Raw genomic sequence first — 22302 nt, 5'->3', positions numbered from 1 at the left:
GATCTTTCTGCACTCTTTTTCTTTTTTTCTTTTTGGCAGAATTAAAACTCTCATGGGTTTTTAGGGATTTTATTACATTATCCTTCATTTTGGAGATGTCCTGACTTTTCTTTCTCTTTTTTTTGGAAGGGTATGTCACAAACTCTTTCATCTCACAGATGTTCTGATCTTTCTTTTCTCTCAGGGATTATATTGAAGGTTATTAGCATTTTGGTTGAAAATATCTCGATGATAGCATAAATTAAATATCTTTTAGGGTTTGTCGGGAGGCTCATCGCAGTTGCCTTCATCTTGACGGTGATCTAAACTTTTTCTAGAAGGATCCGTCACAAACTCCTTCATCTTGAAGATGATCCAAATCTTCTTTGGCCATGGGGGTCTAACTCGCCTAATTCATCTTCATCTTGACGACAATTGAGATATCCCTTTTGCAGATATTTAATTGCAGCTTAAGATGATTGAGAAGATATGGAGATTGAATGGATTTTTCTGTATCACCCAGGATATTTCGACTGCTTTATTTTCCAAGAATGATTTTTAAAAATGTGCCATTGACTGCGATCAATATCGATCGCTTATGGCTTTGCGACAACATTGAATTTTCTTTGCTGGCCATATCGAGAATTTATTCTTCATCCTTTTGGTTGGCCAATAGAAAGATTTTGAATTTTGAATCCTTTTTCGTGAAAGCTTTGTCCTTTCGGAAATAATACTCAAGGTATTCTGAGGTAATAGCTTTTTTTTTTCAATAAAGATTTTGAAATCAACAAATATTTAATGACAAATCAGCAAAATGTTCTTGAAATCCTTCGTGAAAGCGAGCATTTGAAGCATGACTCAACGCATCCATGACAAAAATTTTCCTCTCATTTCCCCAAAGGAGAAGATTCAGAAATGGGAAATAGAAATTACTTCTCTCTTCCCTGAAGAGGAGGTGTTTGCAAAACAAACTTTCAAAGAGAAATTAAGCTTTCGTCAAAACTTCCTAATATTAAGCTTCTCTTATGGAAAGGGGGCCGGTAATGGTGAGGTCGGTGAATTGGTCATGAAGGAGCAAGTCCATCACACTCTTTCTGAAAAGAGGGTCCTTCATGATGAAATGGCCTAATATGAAACCGTGTTCACAAGGAAAGCGAACTTCCGTCGAAGCTCTCCATGAACTAAGGGTTCCTTGTATGAAATTGGAAATTTGTTTTGCAAATGGTTCACAAAGACACGAGTCCCTTCAAACTCTCCCTGAAAAGGGGGTAAGCGAACAAAGGATAGCATGCAAAAAGAATGAGCTCCCTTGAACTCTCCCTGTAAAAAGGGTCTCTCGCAAGAGAAAATGATTGAAATTGGTATTGAGTGACCAAAAAGGTCGAAATTGGAATTTTGGAGATTGAAAATTTGAAAATTTGGAATTTGGAAATTGGAAATTGAAAATTGGAAATTTGAAAATTTGGAAATTTGAAAATTTGGAAATTTGGAAATTTGGAAATTTGGAAATTTGGAAATTGGAATTTAGAAATTGGAAATTGGAAATTGGAAATTGGAAATTGGAAATTGATTGACCCAAAGGTCGAAATTAGAATTTGATTGACCCGAAGGTCGAAATTGGAATTTGATTGATTTGAAGGTCGAAGTTGGAACTGGAAATTGAACATTGGAAATTAAAAACTGGAATTTAGAAATTGGAAATTAGAAATGGGATGACCTGGAGGTCGAAATTGGGAATTTGGAAATTGGGTGACCCGAAGGTCGGAATTGAAAATTGGGTGGCCTGGGGGCCGAAATTGGCATAGAGCTTGAATTTTGATGAATGATTAGCACGAAGACTGAACCCAAGAGGTCGACTGACACGATCAACTAGTGAGACACTAATACTAGCGCCCAATTTTGAAAGAACACTAGTATGAATACCGGGTTTTGAAAATATGTCAACATAGATATTGGATTTTGATAATGTACCAGTTTGAGCACTGGTTTTCAAAAACATACCAGCTCGAGCACTGGATTTTGAAAATGTACCAGTTCAAGCACTGGGTTTTGAAAATTTACCAGTTCGAGCATTGGATTTTGAAAACATACCTTGTTTTTAAATTGAGACTTAAATTTTTGAAAGAGACCGACACTTTAAAAATATTCAAGCATTATGGCAGGAATGATTGCCGGGGTCTCAGGATTATCCCTTATCCTGAATGGGTAATGAATTTGATGCAAATAAATGCTAATGCCAATGAATTCCGATGCCAATGAATGCAGATGTATGCAAATATGAATACAAAATGATATTAATGAGTGCACATGCGTGCAAAATGAGAAATTTGTTTTATCCTGCCTGCATACAAGATATTTGTAGATAAAAACAAAATTTTAAAAATGCCCCAGTATAACTAGGAAAGGAGAATTTGATCATTATTGAAGAAAATTTGAGGAATTACAAAGAATAAGACATGATTTAAGTATAGAATTTTTTCAAATGTCGAGCATTGATGGGATCTGGTAATTCTACTCTGTCGGCATTGATGAGCCGATATGAATTGCGAGGTAATGCCTCTTTGACAACATAGGGTCCTTCCCAATTCAGTGACCATTTGCCACTCGGGCGGTGCTTGAGATAAGTCATTGATCTGAGCACTAGATCATTGACTCAAAATTTTCTTTCAATGACAGATTTTGCATATTGTCTGGCTATCCTCTGACGATATGATTGAGCATGCTCTGCTTCTCTGAGCCTTCTTTCATCGAGTAAATCAAGCTGTACTAGCCGCTGTTGCCGATACTGATCAAGACACAATTCTAGAAGTGATGTAAATTTCAAAGCAGGTTTCTGAACATATAGAGGCAATACTACTTCAGTTCCGTAGAGAAGTTCTGACGGAGTAACATTAGTTGGAGTTCGAATGGTGGTTCTGTATGCCCACAATGCATCATGGATTTTCTCATGCCAATCACGGCCTGTTTCCAAAGTTTGCTCCAGGATTCGAATCAAAATCTTATTGGTGGCCAGTTCGAATGGTGGTTCTGTATGCCCACAATGCATCATAGATTTTTCTTATGCCAATCACGGCCTGTTTCCAAAGTTCGCTCCAGGATTCGAATCAAAATCTTATTGGTGGCCTATGCCTGACCATTCCCTTGAGGATAATAAAGAGCGGAGAAATAATGATGGATTCTAAACTTTGAGCAAAATGTCCTAATTTTCTCATTCTTCAAATGTCTGTCATTATCTGACACAATGTCATGCGGTATGCCAAAACGACACAGGATATTCTTGTGGATGAATGAGACCATATGTTGACCTTCTACTTTGCGTAGAGTGACAGCTTCTACCTATTTAGTGAAATATTCTATTGTGTTTAGAAAATATTTGTGGTCATTTGAAGCAGGAGTGATAGGACCTACAACATCAAAGGCCCACATAGAAAATGGCCATAAAGAGACGACAGATTGCAGATATGTCACTGGCGCATGAATGAAAGGTGCATGCATCTAACATTGAATACACTTCTTCACAAAACGATAACAGTCTTGCTGCATGGTTTTCCAGTAATATCCTGCTTGGATGATTTGCTTGACAAGAGTTTGGTAGCCAATATGACCACCGTAAATGCCTTCGTGTGCCTCTCGCACAACTTCTTTGGCTTCTTCTTTATCCAAACATCTGGAATACTCAGAATTGAATCCGCGATAATAGAGGACGTCGACAAGAATAAAATATCGAGCAGACATGCACTGAATTGCTCGTTGCACTTTCTTCGAGAGTTCTGAAAGAAACTTGTCAGTTTCAATGTAATTCTTGATGTCATGATACCAGGGCTTCCTCCTTTGTTCAGCCTGGTTTATCTGCTCTACTGGGACGAAAGCAGGTTGATCAAGTCTGCCAATCTCAAAGGAGCGACAAGATTCTCCACTCTTGAAAGTCATAATGGAACCCAGATTGGCTAAACTGCCAGCTATTTGATTGAAGTCTCTCTTGATATGAAAAAGTTGGAATTCTTTGAAATTGCTGGCAAGAGCTGAGACGATCTTCTGATAAGAAAGTAATTTTTGATCCTTCACTTGCCATTCGGCTAGGACTTGATTGACGATGAGCAAAGAGTCACCATAAGCATGCACTCTTCTGACATTGAAGTCCTGTAGAATTTTTAGACCTTGTATCAAAGCGTCATACTCGACCATATTATGAGTGCACTGAAAATCCAGTTTGAGAGAAAAGGGGATCATCTTCTTCTCTGATGTGATCAACAAAATCCTGATTCCTATGCCTGCCATGTTCTTGGAACCGTCGAATAATAAATTCCAAACTAGAGATTGCTGAATATTGCAGATCCGCTCATCGGGGAAATCATCTTTAGCTTTAACATCCTCTGCTAAAGAAAAATTTGCCAATTGGTCTGCAATTGCTTGGCCTTTGATAGATTGCTGGGAGATATACTCTAGATCATACTGCATAAATAGGACTTGCCATTTGACAATTCGTCCACTGAGAAATGGTTGTTCTAAAATATACTTGAGAGGATTTAATTTGGATAGAATCTTGACGTCAGATGCCAACAGATAGTGTCTCAATTTCTGACACATCCAAACCAGAGTTAGACATGTCTTCTCTATTGGTTGGGTTTTTGCAAACAATATTTTTAAAAGATATTTTTCAATAAATATAAGTGGAAAATCGTCAACCAAAAGTAATAAAACCGTCTGTCCACAAAAGTGGCAAGTACGGGTCGAATCCACAGAGAACGAGAAATATCCAAATTAATTCTAAAAATTTCAATTTATTAATATACACTTCTGAATCTAAGTTAACAAATACAATTCTAATTCAATTACAGAATGAAAACTACAATTAACTAGAAAAGCAACTTTAAATTCTTCTTTTACTCGCAAGGGCAATTTCGTCCTTTCACCCAATATCACTTTTCCACGCTGGACAAGATTAACCTTGTAATCTTTAGTAGCTTTTCAACCTAAAACAAAGAAAATAAGAAGTTAGTATACAATTACAGCAAATAAATCTAAAAATTAAAATAAACCTAATTCTACAAAGATTAACTAACTTAAATTCTAATTAACACTAAAAATCAAATAAAATGTCAAAAAAACTTTACTAAATAATTAATTTATGTCTAACTACGTTAATTGACACAAATGCACTAGCTAAAATGCAGAAAAACACTGAAAACTCATGAAATTTAATAAAACACTAAAATGACTATTTTACCCTTAACTAGTGCAAAAGTGAATTCTGACAACTTTTTGCAAACAAAATATTTGAAGGGGCAAACAAAGTCCAAATTTCACGAATTTTATTCTGTTCTATTTTTGACAGATTCAAGAATCTTACAGTTTTTACGGATTTGAAAAATGTTTTTTGGAACTCCAGATATAAGCGTTTCAAATTCGAGAAATTTTTGGAAATCGCAGGACCCGAAACTGAAAACCCCGCAAAAGCTGTTTTTGTAAAACGCTTAAAAATCATACCAAATCAACTCAAAATGAGCTGATTTTTGGTCTGAAGATAGTGAACACGCTGATGACGAAAGAAGAACAAAAATTTCCAGAAAACTCTAAAAATTTGCACATAAAATGACAAGTGCAAGACAGTGTAAAAATCGGTTTCTTGAATCAATGCACTATTCACTTAGGGAAATTCACTTATGACACTAGGAATGTAAAGTAAATGCATAAATAGTTCTAAATACTGTTAATCTACTGTTAACTACAGAAAATAACATTCAATAAGCCCACTACACTACATGCAATTGAAATGAACACTTAATAATAAATCTACTCTAATTAACACGCCTAAATTGACTATTATAAACTACTAGACACTACTATTTGAATTATATAAAGTGCTAACTTAGTTAATCCTAATACAATATTTCTAAGGCACTAAATGATAAACTAGTCACACGAAAATTACCTACAAAACTAAATTAACATTAGTATGACAAAGCCATTAAATACCATTAACTAATGAACTTAACTAAAATGGACCACTATCTAAGGTTAATTAGAGACTAGGGTTAATGAAGAACTAAGGTTGATTAGGGGATGATTTAGGATTGACTTGGACTAGGTTCACGCCACCCTATGGACACACTAAGTTGGCTAAATTAACAAAGTAATTAAAATGGAAACCTACAACTTAAATACTATTTATTAAAAACCGAAAATACAAAGGAGCTAAATAAACTAGCTTAGTTAAACGTCTAAATGGAATTAAATAAGAACTAATTAACACCTACCTAACTAATGACTCAATTACTAAAACCTAAAGTTAATTTAAACTTACTAAATAAATTAATACTAAGTCTACTCTATGTCAATATAGAAAGTTAGGAGGGGTTCTAAAAACGAATTTGGCAATGAAGCTATTCACCATGAATGCTTTGTTAACTCAAATGGAAATTTTCAAAATGTAAAACCGTCCAGCAAGAGGGTGTCCCACACGATTTGTCTTTGGTTCTCTTTTAAGAGAAAATCTAACACTTAAACCCTTTCCCAAATATCGTGCATAACACTTTTAGCAATTAATTTTTGAAATCAAATTTTGTTTCCAAAATCGAAAAGCTCTATCCTTGCTAGCTTTGCTGGATAGAAAACTTCCAAAACCTCCCTTAAATAAATCCCACGAATTTGGAGGAGTCCAAATCTACCAAAACCGTTTTTGCCACTACAATTACTCTAATGCCCTTCTTCCAAATTCGACCTAATTAAACTAGGTTAGCACTAAGCTAATTAAACTAACATCTACCTAATGCAAGGAAAGGTTAGGAATGGAATGGAAAACACATTTTTTCAAAAAGACTAATTTAGATACTAATCAAATCAACACTTACCAAAACGAAAACACTAAATTTTTTTTAAACATTACTCCTAATTCATTGAATCTAGACAATACACTCATTAACCAACACATGCACCACCTTCCTAAATTATAGAATTCAATTTTAGAGACTAGCACACAATGCACAACTTACCTAAACCTAAATACTAAAAAAAAAAACGTCTAATGTAGCAAGACACCATTCAACAAATATAGACACTCTAAAAAAATAAAATACCTAATTCAAATCAACTTACCAAACAACCTAAACTCCAGCTGGACCTCTAATGGCAGACGTCCAGTTTGGGGAAGAAAGTCATTCCAACACAAAAAAACGACTTCTACCTAAACTATGAAACTCGACCCTAATTTTTTTCTTTTTCTTTTTGAAACGACAATTTTCTCAATACAATCAAGCTTTACCCTAATTACAGCTAAACTCTAATTACTTGAGACACAATCAACTGAAAGTATAACTAAAATTTTTAAACTAAACTGAAAATAGAAAAATCACTAGAATGAACAAGACACACCAAGCAATTGACTCAACTCGACAAACCTAAGATATAAGCAACGACCCCACAAGAAATAACACTAATTTAACTTGAAACTAATTGTAACAATATATTTTTGACACACACTACTGCTAAACAAATTCAGAAAACAAAAATGACAAAACTTTGAAATCGGCTAGAATAGATCTAGCCGATTTTGATTTTTGACTAAAATGATTTTTACAAAACAATACTTAACGACACCTAAGACTGGATTCAACTTGAAACTGAAGACAAATGAACCTGGAAATGAATGGAATGAGATTTGATTGATACCCTATGCTGCCACGAAATTTCAGAAAATAGAAAACCAAAACGTCAAGATCGGCTAGATTAGATCTAGCCGATTCTCAATATTTGGATAAACCGAGGTGTGATTCATGGAATACACCTAACCTAGACCCAAAAACGACATTTAAAAATAGTAAAGAACAGAAAAATGATAGTGGTTTGCTGTCAAATAAGTAAAAAAAATAGAAAATGGGCTGAGATAGAGGATCGACTATAGGTAGACACCATTCTATCTAGAAGAACGAGGAAAAAGTAAGACCAACCTCAAGGGCGATCCAACGACTGTGGGTATGTAAAGAGCAGAATCAACCATTGGAAACATGCCTCATCATCTTTGTTGATGCTGAAATATTACAATGAAGCTCTCCTTTGCAGGTGCACCACGTTTGAAGTCCACCGAGGATGGAGAAGGAACCGATTCTCGACCAGGTGGCGTAGAATATCAGATGGAGGTAGGGCCGAGCATTCTTGTTGGAGTAGACGGCACTCCACGCAAGAAAAAGTGTCTTCAACCTCTACTACACCTGCAAAACACAACAAACATGATCAATACCCAACAAAGAGGAAAAAAATGACAAGTAGATATGAAAGAAAGAAGAAGGAATGCTTGAATCTCAAGCAAAATCCAAGTCTTCAATGGAGATGGCGTAGAATGAGTGAGGAAGAGGGTGGATGGAGCAAGAATCAGATGAGGGGCATCAATTCCAAGGCAAAAACGTGTAGGGTTTGCTAAAAACTTTTATTTATACTTTGACTCTATTTCAAAAAGATGTTTATAAAGAAAAATATTGCTAGGCGCCTCTTTTTGGAGTGGTTTTCTGAAAGCAGGTTCTAAATGGGTATTGAATCACGTGTGAGGTGGATTTTGATGTTTTTAACATTGATCCAAGGCCCACAAAGGTCTCTTTGGGTCAGATATAGATCTGATCTATCTTGAAATCCGTGTCCGAACACTAAAATAGCCATAACTCTCTTAATTTAACACCGATTTTTCTGAAATTCGAACCATGACCCCTTTATGTCAAAATGCATCCAATCATGGGGTTTAAACCTTAAAATCATCTAAAAATGCATGAATATCTTTATAACATGATGTGCATTTCATGCATCATCATCTATCTGAGAGTATTTCTTCTCATAATCGATGAAGGTCTTGCTCACATAGTAAATGACATGCTCTATCAGACTGCCTTCTTCATATTGCGCCAAGAATCCACCGCAAGCAACTTAATTAACCGAAATATATAGTAGTAGGGGTTTCCCTAATTCTGGCAGCTTTAAAATAGGAGGATTGAGAAGATATTTCTTGATACGCTCAAATGATTGCTGACACTCTGGTCTCCATTCAAACTTCACTCATTTTCTGAGCAAATGATTGAAAGGCTCACATCTCATGGCCAAATCAGATATGAATCGCCAGATTGATTGCATACGTCCCTGAAGGCTACACAATTCTTTAAGATTAGTTGGGGGTGGCATGTCAATGATGGCCTTTGCTTTAGCAGGATCCACTTCTATCCCCTTTTTTCTTACCAAAAAGCCTAGCAACTTGCCTGATTCAACTCCAAAACACATTTTTGTGGATTGAGTCTTAACTTGTAAAGTATGATTCACTTAAAAACCTGATTGAGAGCTTCAATGTGATCTTCGTTTTCTTTGGATTGTACTAGAATATCATTGACATATGCATCCATGATTTTGTGCATCTGATCATGGAAAATGACGGCTATAGCTCACTGATAAGTTGCTCTTGCGTTCTTGAGCCCAAATGGCATGAATGTATAACAAAAGGTGCCCCAAGGAGTAGTGAAAGATGTCTTGGACTGGTCACGAGCAGCCAACTTGATCTGATTATATCCGGAATATCCATCCATGAAAGAGAACATAGTGTGACCCGCCGTGCTATCGATCAAAAGATCGATATTAGAAAGCGGATAATCATCCTTAGGAGTCGCTTTATTGAGATCTCTGAAGTCGATGCAGATTCGAACCTTGCCATTCTTCTTGGGAACAACAACAATATTTGCCAGCCAATCTAGATAGTCAATGGTTTGAATGAACCCTGCTTTGAGTAGGTCTTCCAGACCTTCCTTAACTTGTTGCTCCACTCGAGGATCCATTTTTCTCAACTTCTGCTTAACTGGCTTGACATCTGATTTTAGGACGAGACGATGCTCAACCAATTTGGAATCTAAACCTGGCATGTCCTTATACGTCCATGTGTACACTTCTTTATGTTGCTTGAGAAAATTGGTGAGCCTTTCTTTCTCTTCTAGGCTCAAACTGCTGCCAATCTTGAGAATTTTAGGATCATCTTCTGATCCAATATTGATATCCTCAGTCGGATCTTGAACTAAGGATAATGACTCATCTTGTTTATGAATTGATGCAAATTCTAGTAATTCTTGAAGAGCTGAATTGAACTCTACGGGTTCTTCTGACTGCTTTATAGCCTGACTACATTCTGGTCTTATTTTGACCTGATGAATCACTGCCGGCTTCGAAAAGGCGTTTGGATTAAGAACGAGCTTCTTGATAGATCGGAAAGACATTCTGAAAATTGGAGAATAGATTGATTCAGGGAAATCACCCATCATAAAACAAATTGCTTTTATTGAGAAAATAATTAGAAAAATAAAAGAGCAAAATAATGGTAATTTTGCAAAGATTTGATAATGAGAAGTAAAGAAACAAATGACATCTAGACAAATGAAGGAAATTTGCAACTTTATTGAAAGATTGAATTGATCAAATGACAATGATTGAAATGAAACAAGATATCATCCAAGTGCGGAAACAAAAGAATAGAAATGAAAAGACAAGCAAATGCCCTTAGTGTGTTCCTTTGACGAAAATAGTGCCCTTCTGAGATCTTTTGCCAATGAAGCCCAATCCAGCTCCTCGAGGATAGTGCTGAAGAATTATTGGCTTGAGGCAACCATTTTCATTCTTGCCCAGGCCTTGGAAAGGCTGATTGCCATGCTTCACTAAAAGATCAAATCCCTTTTTGGCCTTCATAAATTGGGAAAATAGGGGATGATACTTGAATATGCTGTAATCAATCTGTCCTCCAATCTTGAAGAACTATGGGCCTCTTTATTGAATCATGGCCATTGTATGCTCTGATTGCTCTGCCATATGCAATATTCCTGAATTCTCTTCAAAACTGACCTCTTCAATGCCCCTAATACTAGGGATATCGGTAGTGAAAGCGGATATGTGAACCATGGGTTGTGCTAGCCTCTGTTCCAGATCTTTGCCCAATACTGTTGTGATCATTTCACCTTTTGACCACTTGACACACTGATGCAAAGTAGACGACACTGCGTTCGTGTTGTGGATCCACGATCATCCCAACAACAGATTATACATTGGCGGCACATTGACCACGTGGAAGAGAACTAAATGGTCTGAGTAGTTGATGAAAATTTCCAAGAAGATTTTTCCTTTTGCAGTCTGGCCATGATTATCGAACTCGTAAATGGTGATTGGGTCCGGGATGTATTCCTCTTCTTTGATGCCCAAAGCTTTGGATGTCATTTCTGGGCATATGTTGAGGTTGCTGCCTCCATCTATTAGCAAATGAGCAATAGTCATTCCTTTGGTTCGAATCACAACATACAAAGCATTGTTGTGGAATACATGAGGCTTCAGAAGATCCTCATCTGAAAAAGCAATTGGAGCATTTGTCATGGCCTGATTGACTAGCTGGGCCATGTCTTTGGGAGTTATGCTTGGTTTCACCTTGATTTTTCGCAGCAGATCATCCAATACCTGCTGATGCTTGGCAGAAGCTTGAGCTAGATCCAAAATTGAGACATTGGACAAGACAATTATCGACTTTTGAGTTAATGTCTCATTTTTCTCTGGGGCAGGCTTGATGAAGTGTTTGAGGAATTCAGGAATTCCTTTAGTAGCCTCAGAGGATGCTTTGGCAGGTTTTGCAGATACCTTCATTTTGCCAAAGGTTGAAATAAGGTCTATTTTCTAAGCTTTGGACTGAGCCTGCTGCAGCACAAGGACCTGATGTTGAGCTTGCATATCTTTTTCAGAGCATGGCCTGATATACTCCTGTGGCTGAAAAGGTTGTTTAGAAATAACCACTGTGGAATGATGAAGAAACAGTTTCTTCAGACTTTCCATGTTTTCATCTTTGGCACCCTCTACCAGAAGATTTTTATTAATGAGATCCTGAACAATATTCTTGAGAACAAAGCAGTTCTTAGTATTGTGCCCCACTGTTATGTGAAATTTGCAAAATTGATCTTTGAACTTCTCCATGAGCAGTGGGATCAACTAATTTGGGCAATTTAACCATCTCCTTGGTCAACATGTACTCAATCACAATTTTGAGTGATTGATCAAGCGGAGTGAATTTCCTGTCATAACTTCACCCTTCATGTTTCACTTTCTCTCAGGGTTTTGATCCCTGCTCTAGCTGAAGCGGCTTGTTGAATTGAGGGATAGATTTTCCTTTCTGATCATTCTTGTGGGGATTTGAACCCCGTGCACCATAACATAAGTCTCTATTTTGTCCCTTGCGATGGTTCCATTTGTCATTTCTGACAGAGTGAGTGAAATGAGCCTTCTTTTTTTGCTCATTCTGGCCGCTGTTTCTAGTGAAGGTGAAGCCTTCATAGACTCCATTTTCCATGCTTAACTCGAGCCATTCGTCTTGCTCTGTTAGCTCAATGAATGTTCTGGATGGTGCAATAGAGATGGGGCCTCTTAGTGGCTGTGAGAAATTGCTTAAAATTAAAGACAAAGCATGCCCCTTTGATATGGGGTCCCTCATCTTGTTGCAAGCTGACCTCCAGCGATGAATAAAATCTCTGGCCTTCTCATTTTTCCTCTGTTTGAGGCCGCAGAGATGACTGAGGGTGGGAAGTGCCTCGACATTGAAGAGGAATCACTCGATGAACATGTTTACCACTTTATCAAATTCTTTTAGTTCAATTGGGTTAACATGCTCTGAATACCATTTAGCCGCAGTTCCTTCCAGACTACGAGGAAAACAAAGGAAAAGAGCCCAATTATCTTGCTTGAATTTGGCACATTCAGCGAAGAACATGGCAAGATGAGCCTTAGGGTTGCCAGAACCATCGAATTTGATGAATTTCCTAGGGAGATTATCCAGATTGTCATCCCCATCCAAACCATCATAGAAGTCTTCGCTGGTGAAGACTTTCTTGCCCTTGTCGCGAGTCTGCAGATCTCGAACCATTCTGACCACATCTTTGAATTGCGGCTGGTCAGAGTCATTGACGAACTGCTCTTTAAATTTATGGACTGACCTCTGCCCTTGAGTAGATCTGCAGAGTACCTGCTGAGTTTCAATTTCTTCATCTGTGTCTTCCACTAATTCTTCCTTATCAGTTGTATAATCATTCTGAACAGGCTTCTTGGCTACCTTCAAAACTTTCTTGACCACCCGGTCTTTTGCCTTCTTCTTGATCTGGGTCTGCTCTGTACTGACTTTAGCTTGTTCTACCAGCATCTTGGTCATCATCTTTTTAAACATGGCATACATCTGAGGATCCATGCCATCATCTGCTTGCTGACCCTGACTTTTGACTGATCAGGGTGAGTCCATTTCTTCTTCTGAAGCTGTTGAATATGCAATGCCTTCGACTGGTGCAGTTTTCTTTCCTGACCTCGTCTGAACCATTTAAATATCACAAACGCTCTCTGCATGGCAAAGTTGACGGTTAGGCTTTTGAGAGAGATTTTGATTAGAAGAAAATATTTGCTAAGAAATTTGGTAGACAATTAAAAGAATATCCCATTACTATGAATTAAGTCATCATTGGGATTACGACAATTGCGTTGTCATTCCTTTAAAAAAAAATAAACAACTGAAAATTATGCCTTGTTACCTAGGCGAGGTCGTCAAACCAAGAATGAAGAATTTGAAAGATTTTTTTTATTCATTGAAGGGAAAACATGATTGCATCAATAATAAACTTGAGAAAGAGGGGCGGACAAACAATTTGCCACCACTCTTTATAATCAGCAGAGATATGAGGACCAGAAAAAAGTGGAAGAGTAACAAAAGAGTCCCAGCCATATCTGGCAGAATGATATATTTCGGACCACTATGCTGATGTAAGGTCGAATTCTGGCACCACTCCTGATAGCAGCCGCATCTCTACGCGCTTCTGTCTCTGAGAAAACTATCGGACACACCGCTCTGGATGGTAATAAGCACAGAAGAAAGGACCATGTAGCTTGAATCTCTTGCCATATGCATAGGTGTATCTGGGAGGTGATAATTCTCGATCAAAGCAATCCCACACCACTTCTTCTTCCTGCAGATGATCATTCAAAAAATGCACCGTGCAACTGGAAGGATCTCCTTGCCATTATATCTAAATGAACTAGCCCTGGTCGGCACATGTTGAAGGAACCAAGACTGAACTGCATAGGTACATTCCTCAACTAAAATGGACTCTTCAAGCGTGAAGCGAGTCAATCCTCTATATAGGAAAGCAAGTGCGACCATGGCTATCGAGAAACAGCTGATCTGTCGACTTCCCCATCTTCTCAGAAGCTGTACTATTCTGACATCCACATAATTTTGTCCCTCTAGAAAGAAAGTGAGTCCCACAATGCACAAAACCATCACATGCTGGATTCTCTCTCGAGTTGTCCTGGATAATGAGTTGACTTCTGCGAATGTCCCATACTGTTGGTAGATCTCGATCATGCTCACATATTCGTTCCCATTTTCTTCAATCAGTGGCCAAGACTTGCGCCCCGTCATGCGAGCTACAACATCTTTGGGGTCCAAACCCTTGACATTGATCAAAAATTGTTGTTCTAATGGATCTACAGGCTGACCAGTTGGCTCGGGCAATCCCATGATCTCTGAAAACTCATCCATCAATAGGGTCATCTTGCCCCACGAGAACCAGAATGTGCAAGTGCGCGGATTCCACAGCTCTGCTAATTGTTATCATCACAAAATTTTTTCCCTCCCTTGCGAGAGAGAAACGAATTTCGCGAGTCAAACTCGACCAAAGTTTTGAAAATGGTTTTGAAAATTAACTCGCCTCCATTTTGAAAAATTGCAGGAAAATTTCGTGGAATGGGATTCGCCTGTCGGTATGAGGTTCAATCGTTCCTGGCGCCTTTACCAGGGGTAATTGAACCAAGGATCAATTAGGTGCTTTAACTTGACTCAAATATCTAAATTATGCTCTATTTTTCCTAGAATGCACAAAGAATCAGACTTGTGCTATGCAATTTTGAAAAGATGCAAGTTTGAGAAAATATGATGTTTGCTTTGGAAAATTGAAATATGCTTGAAAAAATGATTGGAAAAGTGCTTGAAATTGGAATTCTTGGGAAAATCATTGAGTTTCATTGAAAATAAAAAATTGGATTAGAAAGTGATTTCTCAGGAAAACTTGAACTTTGAAAAATCGATTTTGAGATTTAGATTGCTTTTCTGAGGAAATGGATTTGAAAATTCTGAGAAAATCAAGAAAGCTCATTGGAAAATGATTTTGAAATGTAAAATGGATTCTCAGGAAAATGGGAAATCTGAGAAAATCGATTTCTGAAAACTTGGGATTTTGAAATTTGAGAATTTTAAAACATTGGAAAATCTTAATTTGAACTTGGGAAATGCTTTAAAATCTCATTTGAAAGTTTAGGATTCTGGGAAAATCAAATCCCGAGAAAGACTTAGGAAATCCTTGAGAAAATTGATTTTCTTGAAATTGGAATTGAAAATGAATTTGAAAATAATGCAATTTGAATGATATGAATGAATGAATATGAATTTGAAAGAGAATTTCAATTGAGGAATTGGGAAATCCTTTTAAAACTTTGAGAAATGTAGTGCATTTTTGAAGTTAGCCTAAGAGTGTGGGCTGAATGTGGCTAATATGAAGATCATAAATCTTGGTTTTCTTCGTATTATGACTATGGCCATAAATACGAATCCCACCAAGTTTATAAACTCTATAAGAGCTTGTGCACGTTCCATTTGTGTAAACCATAGTGATTTTGAAATAAATGCACTTGAATCATACATTGGATATTGAAACTTGCAGAAATTAAACTATATGCAATGCAACCCTATTCTAAACAGAAATGTAACTCTTATTCCAAATATTACATTGCTTTTTACATTGAATTGAATAAAATAAAGAAATAAAATAACTAAGTCTTCTTCTTAAATGTTCCTGCAAAACTAGAAAACAATGTTAGCACAAAATGTAGGTTTTTCTGAATTTATCCGAAAATATGGGAAATTATCAAATATTATTCAAACATAAACCCAGATTCATACCCCCTTTGATATAAACATGATAAATAATGAATAAATTTCTAAAATACACTTGAAAATTCGAAATTATTGTCAAAATGACCAAAATACCCCTAATGACCTTGAAATCAAGGTTTTCTAAAAGAAATTTTATAAATTTTGGAATTTTGAAAATCAAATAAAATAAATCAAACACAATATGATTAAATATGATGATATGCATGAAAATTTATGAAATTAGAAATTGAAAATTTGAAATTATGGTCAAAATGACCAAAATACCCCTGATAACAAGACTGTGGCCTTGAAACCAGGGTTTTCTGAAATAAATTTTGCAAAAATGGAAAATGTGAAATGCAAATAACATTGAAATTAACCCTAATATGATTCTACATGCTTATGTACATGATAAAAACCCTAAAATGGTGAAAATATCATAAAATATCAAATTTAACGTGATTTTCGCTTCTAAATTTAAAGATAAACTAACATATAAAGAAAATGAACTTGTAATTGAGCCAAACTTGGCATGGACACCTAAAATAACCCTAAAAACAGAATGGAGCTCGAAAATATATTTTTTTTATTTTCTTAATATGTAAAATAGCTAAAATCCTAAGAAAATCAAAATTTTGCCTAAAATGCTGATTCTAAAGATAATTTTGGATATCAAACTTCCATAAAAAATTTCCATATTTTATGGGGTGACATAGGACAGTAAGGCAAAGATTTTTACCTTTTACACTTTCTGGTTTTGACCTATGGTCGGAGCTGTACCACTCCGGCAAGTCGGATCGGAATCCGGCGACTCTAGGATTTGGAGGAAACAGATAGGTTTTGGTAGAAAATATGGGAAAAATAGTAAACAGATGGTAAAAAGGTTGAAATTGTGGGAAAATGTCCCTGACAAATAAAGAAAAATTTGATCGTTTTTCATAATTGGGATTCGGGTTACAGTTTGGAAAAGGGCACACTGTTATCAGAGACCCGAATCTCTGAATTTTTGGGATATTGAAATCTGTCAGACAGAAAAGAAATTTTTAGGAAAAATACTAAAACAGTTCAAAAATTCCCCAAATTTTAAGAAATGACAGGAAAATATGTTATAAACAACTTTTGTGTTGAAATGTTTTGCAGACGGGCTACGGATTGAACGAACTTGGTGCATTAAAGTCTGTCCATACCCTGACGAAGGAAAATCAAGATTTTCCCAGGAGTCTGAGAAATCCAATTTTTGATAGAGGTCAAAACTAATTGGAAAACCTCAAAATATCCAGATCATTAGTAGATTCAATCATAAATTCACTGTGATTTTTGGAGGACGATTCAAATCTCCCACGAGAGTGGTGTCAGAGATTCTTGTCCGCTAAAGCACAAACTAGAAATTCAGAGGGACAGAAAACCCGATGTAGGATTTGATCGGTTTAGATGGGTTCCGAAACCCGAATTAAATCAAATTTTTGACAAGAACACAAAAACAGACAGAAGTATCCACGAATAATTTTTTTAGACATTTTGAACGAAAATAAATACATGAAATACTAATTGGACTGATGCTTAAAATCAAAACAATGTGCTATCAATGGTATTTCAATGAAACAATACTAAATAGCATAAAACGATGAAATAAACTGAATATAATATAAAAAAATATGAAATCCATCTAAAACTAAGCATAAAACTAGAAAAAGGTTAGGGAGATACATACTCATTAATGTTTGCTATTAAAAGGAGGGATTCTATCCACCGAACGGATGAATCACCTCTCTTGTATTGCATTGACATGAAAGAGCTTGTCAAAATTAAAAAAAAAAAAACTAGTAAGGTAATGGAATATGTGGGCTCACCTTGGGTTTGAAGGAGGGTTGAAGGTAGTGGGGCTCGTTGTAGATGGTGGAGTTGATACCTTTGTTAATGATGACTGCACCCGGGAAAGGGCTGCAATGGAGGGCTACACGGTTGTAGAGGGCTTGTTGTTGAAGGTGTTAAAGGAGATGGGCTGAAGCAGATGTTTGCAATGGAGGCTGCCGCAGCGAGTGGTGGCTGCAAAACTTGAAGATGCTGGGGGTTTCCTTGGAAGAGGTGAACCGGCTGCTGCTGTGCAAAGGGAATGCTGGAGGTGGGCTTCACCTTGAAGACGTTGGAGATGGCTGAGCTGGACGTGGATCTCTTGCTTGTTGGAGCCGTGGCTGGAGGGAGGAGGTTGCTGCAAGCAATGATGGTGGCTGGAGCAATAATGGAGGCTGAAGACAATGGTGTTGGAGTGCTATGTTGCTGTAATGAGAACCAAGAGAGAGAGAGAGAGAGGTGTGGAATCAATGGCCAGCCGTATGGTCTCCTTGTTTTCTTTTTTCTTTTTTTGTTTTTTTCCCCAACTTAGGTTTTAATTCATTTCCTACTTAGGGTTTAATGAGAAGGGAATGAGAGGAAAAGGAACCTCTACGTGAATGGATGGGCAAGAGGGAAAGGAAGGAAGGGAAGAAGGAAAGAAAGAGAAGAAAAGAAAGGAAAGAAAGAAGAAAAAGAAAAGGAAAGAAGGGAAGAAGAAAGGGAAAGAGAAAGGAAAAAAGAAAAAGAAAAGGAAGGAAGGAAGGGAGAGGGGGCTGGAGGTTTGGGTGACCATCTTGTGGGTCCCACCTCTCTAAAATAAAATAAATAAATAAAAATCAATAAATAAAAATCAATAAAAACAAAAATAAACGAATAAAAAGAAACATCTTTTTTTTTTTTTATAAAATAGAAATGTAAATGAATGGGCCATCTCAGAGCGAGTCCAAATTTCAATTTTGAAATTCATTTTGACGATTAGAGGGGTAAAATAGTCTTTTCAAAAAATTTCTAGACAAAATGAGTTATTTTTGGCAGTTTTTGAAACGAGCTCGGATTTTGAAGTTCAATACCCCATTGCAAAGCAAATCTAGTGTAGAATTTGAAAATTTGAGTTTGAAAGAAATCCAGATTGTTTTTCTCGAGAAAATATTTCCAAATTTAGAATCTCGGGGGTAAAAATGTCAGTTTTGGAAACCCGGGGTTTGAAATTGTTTTCTGAAAACTTTTAAAACTCGATCTGGATTGAAATTTATAAAACTGGAGTTCTGGACTTCGAAAATGAAATGAAATGTGATGAAATGTTATGAAATGCTGAGAAATGATATGAAATGATGAGAAATGACATGCGAAATGCAGACCCTGAATAAAGAATTTTGGATGTTAGACCCCGATTGGCAGCTGTACCAATTTAAAAAGCATAAAAACTGATAAAATTTGCAAAATGGTTGAAGAAATGATTTTTTTGACTCTACTGGGTTAGAGTGACACTGTAAATTAGGGTCTGAGCTGAATTAAACTGAAATGAGCTGGATTAAACTGGGTTTTAGAGTTTCAGAACTCAAATGAACTTATCAGACACTGACTCACTTGACCTTTCCGACTAAATTTTCAAGAAAAGCTGCCATTTTTAGAGAAATGGTACGGAATGGTCACTGGAATGAAGTGAATTACGAATTTGAGCTGGGTTTGAGCTAGAACAAAGGTCAGTAATACTGACATGAACTAAAATTGAAGCTCGAACACTAGCTCAATTGGCTGAACTCAGCTCAATTTCAGCTGAAAGAGCTGAAATGGACTAAAATGGGCTCCTGGACACTTGGAAATGGTTTTGAACTGAAACTGGAGTGCTTGAACTCCTGGTGAGCTCAGGCTAGACTCAAAGAAACATGACTGACTGTGAATGTCTGACTCTGAGACAATTGGCTTGGATTTGAGTGAGAAATGAGCTCATTCTTGAATAAATGATCTCATTTTGGCAGGAATGGCAAAAAATGAAAATGGCCTTCTCACTGTGAGCTCAAATGAATTTGAAATGACTGATATTCTAAATGTTCTGAACAAACCAATGAGCTTGGTTGACTCCGACTGACTGAGGTTCGGGATGACCTAGGGGTAAAATGGTAATTTTCCTAGTGAAAATGGGTAAAATGGTGATTTTCTGAAACTGACTCGGGGTTTGACTCCTACACTAACCTAATAGGGTTGGCACTGCACGAGGAGGGTTATTTGAGAATGGATGATGAAAATTTGGGATGTTTACACTAGTGCATGAATCAGATTGCCGTTGATTGTCAACTTTCCCACTGCGGATGCCAGTTCTAACCCACAGTCACTCAAGTGGTCCGGAAACATACAGAAGAAGTTCTTGAACCAAATATAGTACCACAGGGGGAAGAAGGGCCCGATGCTGAGAGCTCGGTGCTCGAGAAGACTTTATCGCACCTCGTAGGAGATGTGACCCTAAGGAAAAACAGAATCGAGTTGACCAGATGCCATTGGACTGAAAGATAGAAATATTAGAATTAGATTTAGGAAAAATACAAGAATTTTGAAAATTGCAAGTAGGATAAAATGAAAAAGCTGGAAATTCGAAGTCCAGAGGAACAGAAGAATGGAAATTCACCTGAAGTTTTGAAGAAAAAGTGGATAATTTGGAAAAATCGTCAAGGGTTTTTGAGAAAAAGAAGATATTTCACAAAACATGGAAAATGAGATATTTTGGAAAAATTGGAGAGAATATGGGGAAATAAGATGAAAATGAATATCATACATTCAATTATAAACAAGTATGCACATACAACATTCTCTAAGAAGCTTACTCTAAATGCATCAGTTTTGAAAGAGCTTTAGGATCCTAATCCTGACTCTAGGCTCAGATCAACTGTGTCCAATCATGCTATGCCGATATACTCGAGCCAAGGCTCGATGTACGTGGCATAAAAATTCATCTCCGGTTCTAGGCTTGTGTTTTCCCAACATCCTTGAGCGCCTACCGATATACTTCAGACTATGGCCCTTAGTACGTGGCAGGGGGGCATTAGCCCAAATAAGTGGCCCAGTTGTGACGCTCTATCCCGAACTATGGTTCTGGAAGAGAGCCCAGCAACGTGAAGACCGGGTAGACATAGGTGGGGTGATTTTTGAAAACATGAACACATGCAAGCAAATCAGAAGGCTCTAAGACTTAAAGAGATAGAATTTTGAAAATTTTGAAGAAGCAAACATTGTTTTCACACAAATCCTAGATTGAGGAGTGTTGTATTAGACCTAGGTATAAGTGAGTATGAATAATTCTCTTCAATTGGTCCTACCAAACCATGCCTAGTCTACATGCAATCCATGTCAGCTAGGTTCAAGTCTAGACTCCTAGGTTCACATGATATCAGAAATTAAAAGCTGACATTCCATAGAACACAATTTTGATAATTGAGCTAATCAAAGCACAAAATTGATCAGGCGAAGACAGGTTCCATGACGGTCGCCAAACCTGTTATCATCCCAAAATCCCCCCCCCCTCTCCCTCTATGAGAGTGAGAGAACGATTCTGCGAGTCAAACTCGACCAAAGTTTTGAAAATTGGTTTTAAAAATTACTCGCCTCTCTTTTGAAAATTTGCGGGAAAATTCCATGGAATGGGATCCACCTGTCGGTACGAGGTTCAACCGTTCCTGGCGCCTTTACCAGGGGTAATCGAACCAAGGATCAAATGTGTGCTTTGACTTGACCCAAATATCTAAATTATGATCTATTTTTCTTAAATGCACAGAGAATCAAGCATGTGCAATGGAATTTTGAAAAGATGCAAGTTTGAGAAATATGATGTTTGCTTGGAAAATTGAAATATACTTGGAAAATGCTTGGAAAAGTTCTTGAAAATGAAATTCCTGGGAAAATCATTGAATTTCATTGAAAATCAGAAATTTGCATTGGAAAGTGAATTCTCAGGGAAACTTGGACTTTGGGAAAATCGATTTTACGATTTGGATTGCTTTTTCTAAGAAAATTGATTTTTGAATAGGATTTGAGAATTATGGGAAAATCAATTTCAGAAATAATTCAAAGTTTTTGAGAAAATCGATTTTAGGATTTGAAAATGAAATTGAGAATGTGGAAAACTTTGGAAATCATGATTTTGAACTTGGGAAATACTTTGAAATCTCATTTGAAAATTTAGAATTCTGAGAAAATCAAATCCTGAGAAAGACTTGGAAATTCTTGGGAAAATTGATTTTTCTGAAATAGAATTGGAAAATGAATTTGAAAATAATGCAAATTGAATGAATGACTGAATTTGAAAGAGAATTTCATTAAAGAATTGGGAAAATCTTTTTGAGTTTTGAGAAATGCAGGGCATTTTTGAAATTAGCCTAAGAGTGTAGGCTCAATGTGGCTAATATGAAGATCATAAATCCAGGTTTCATTCGTATTCTTGCTATGACCAAAAATACGAACTCCACCAAGTTTATAAACTCCATAAGAGCTTGTGCATGTGCCATTTGTGTCAACCATAGTGATTTTAGAAAATGTGCATATGC

The sequence above is a fragment of the Nuphar pumila genome, chromosome 9, assembly GCF_984573655.1.
Source record: "Nuphar pumila chromosome 9, dmNupPumi1.hap1.1, whole genome shotgun sequence".
NCBI lineage: Eukaryota > Viridiplantae > Streptophyta > Magnoliopsida > Nymphaeales > Nymphaeaceae > Nuphar > Nuphar pumila.
Note: the sequence above shows the minus strand (reverse complement) of the source record.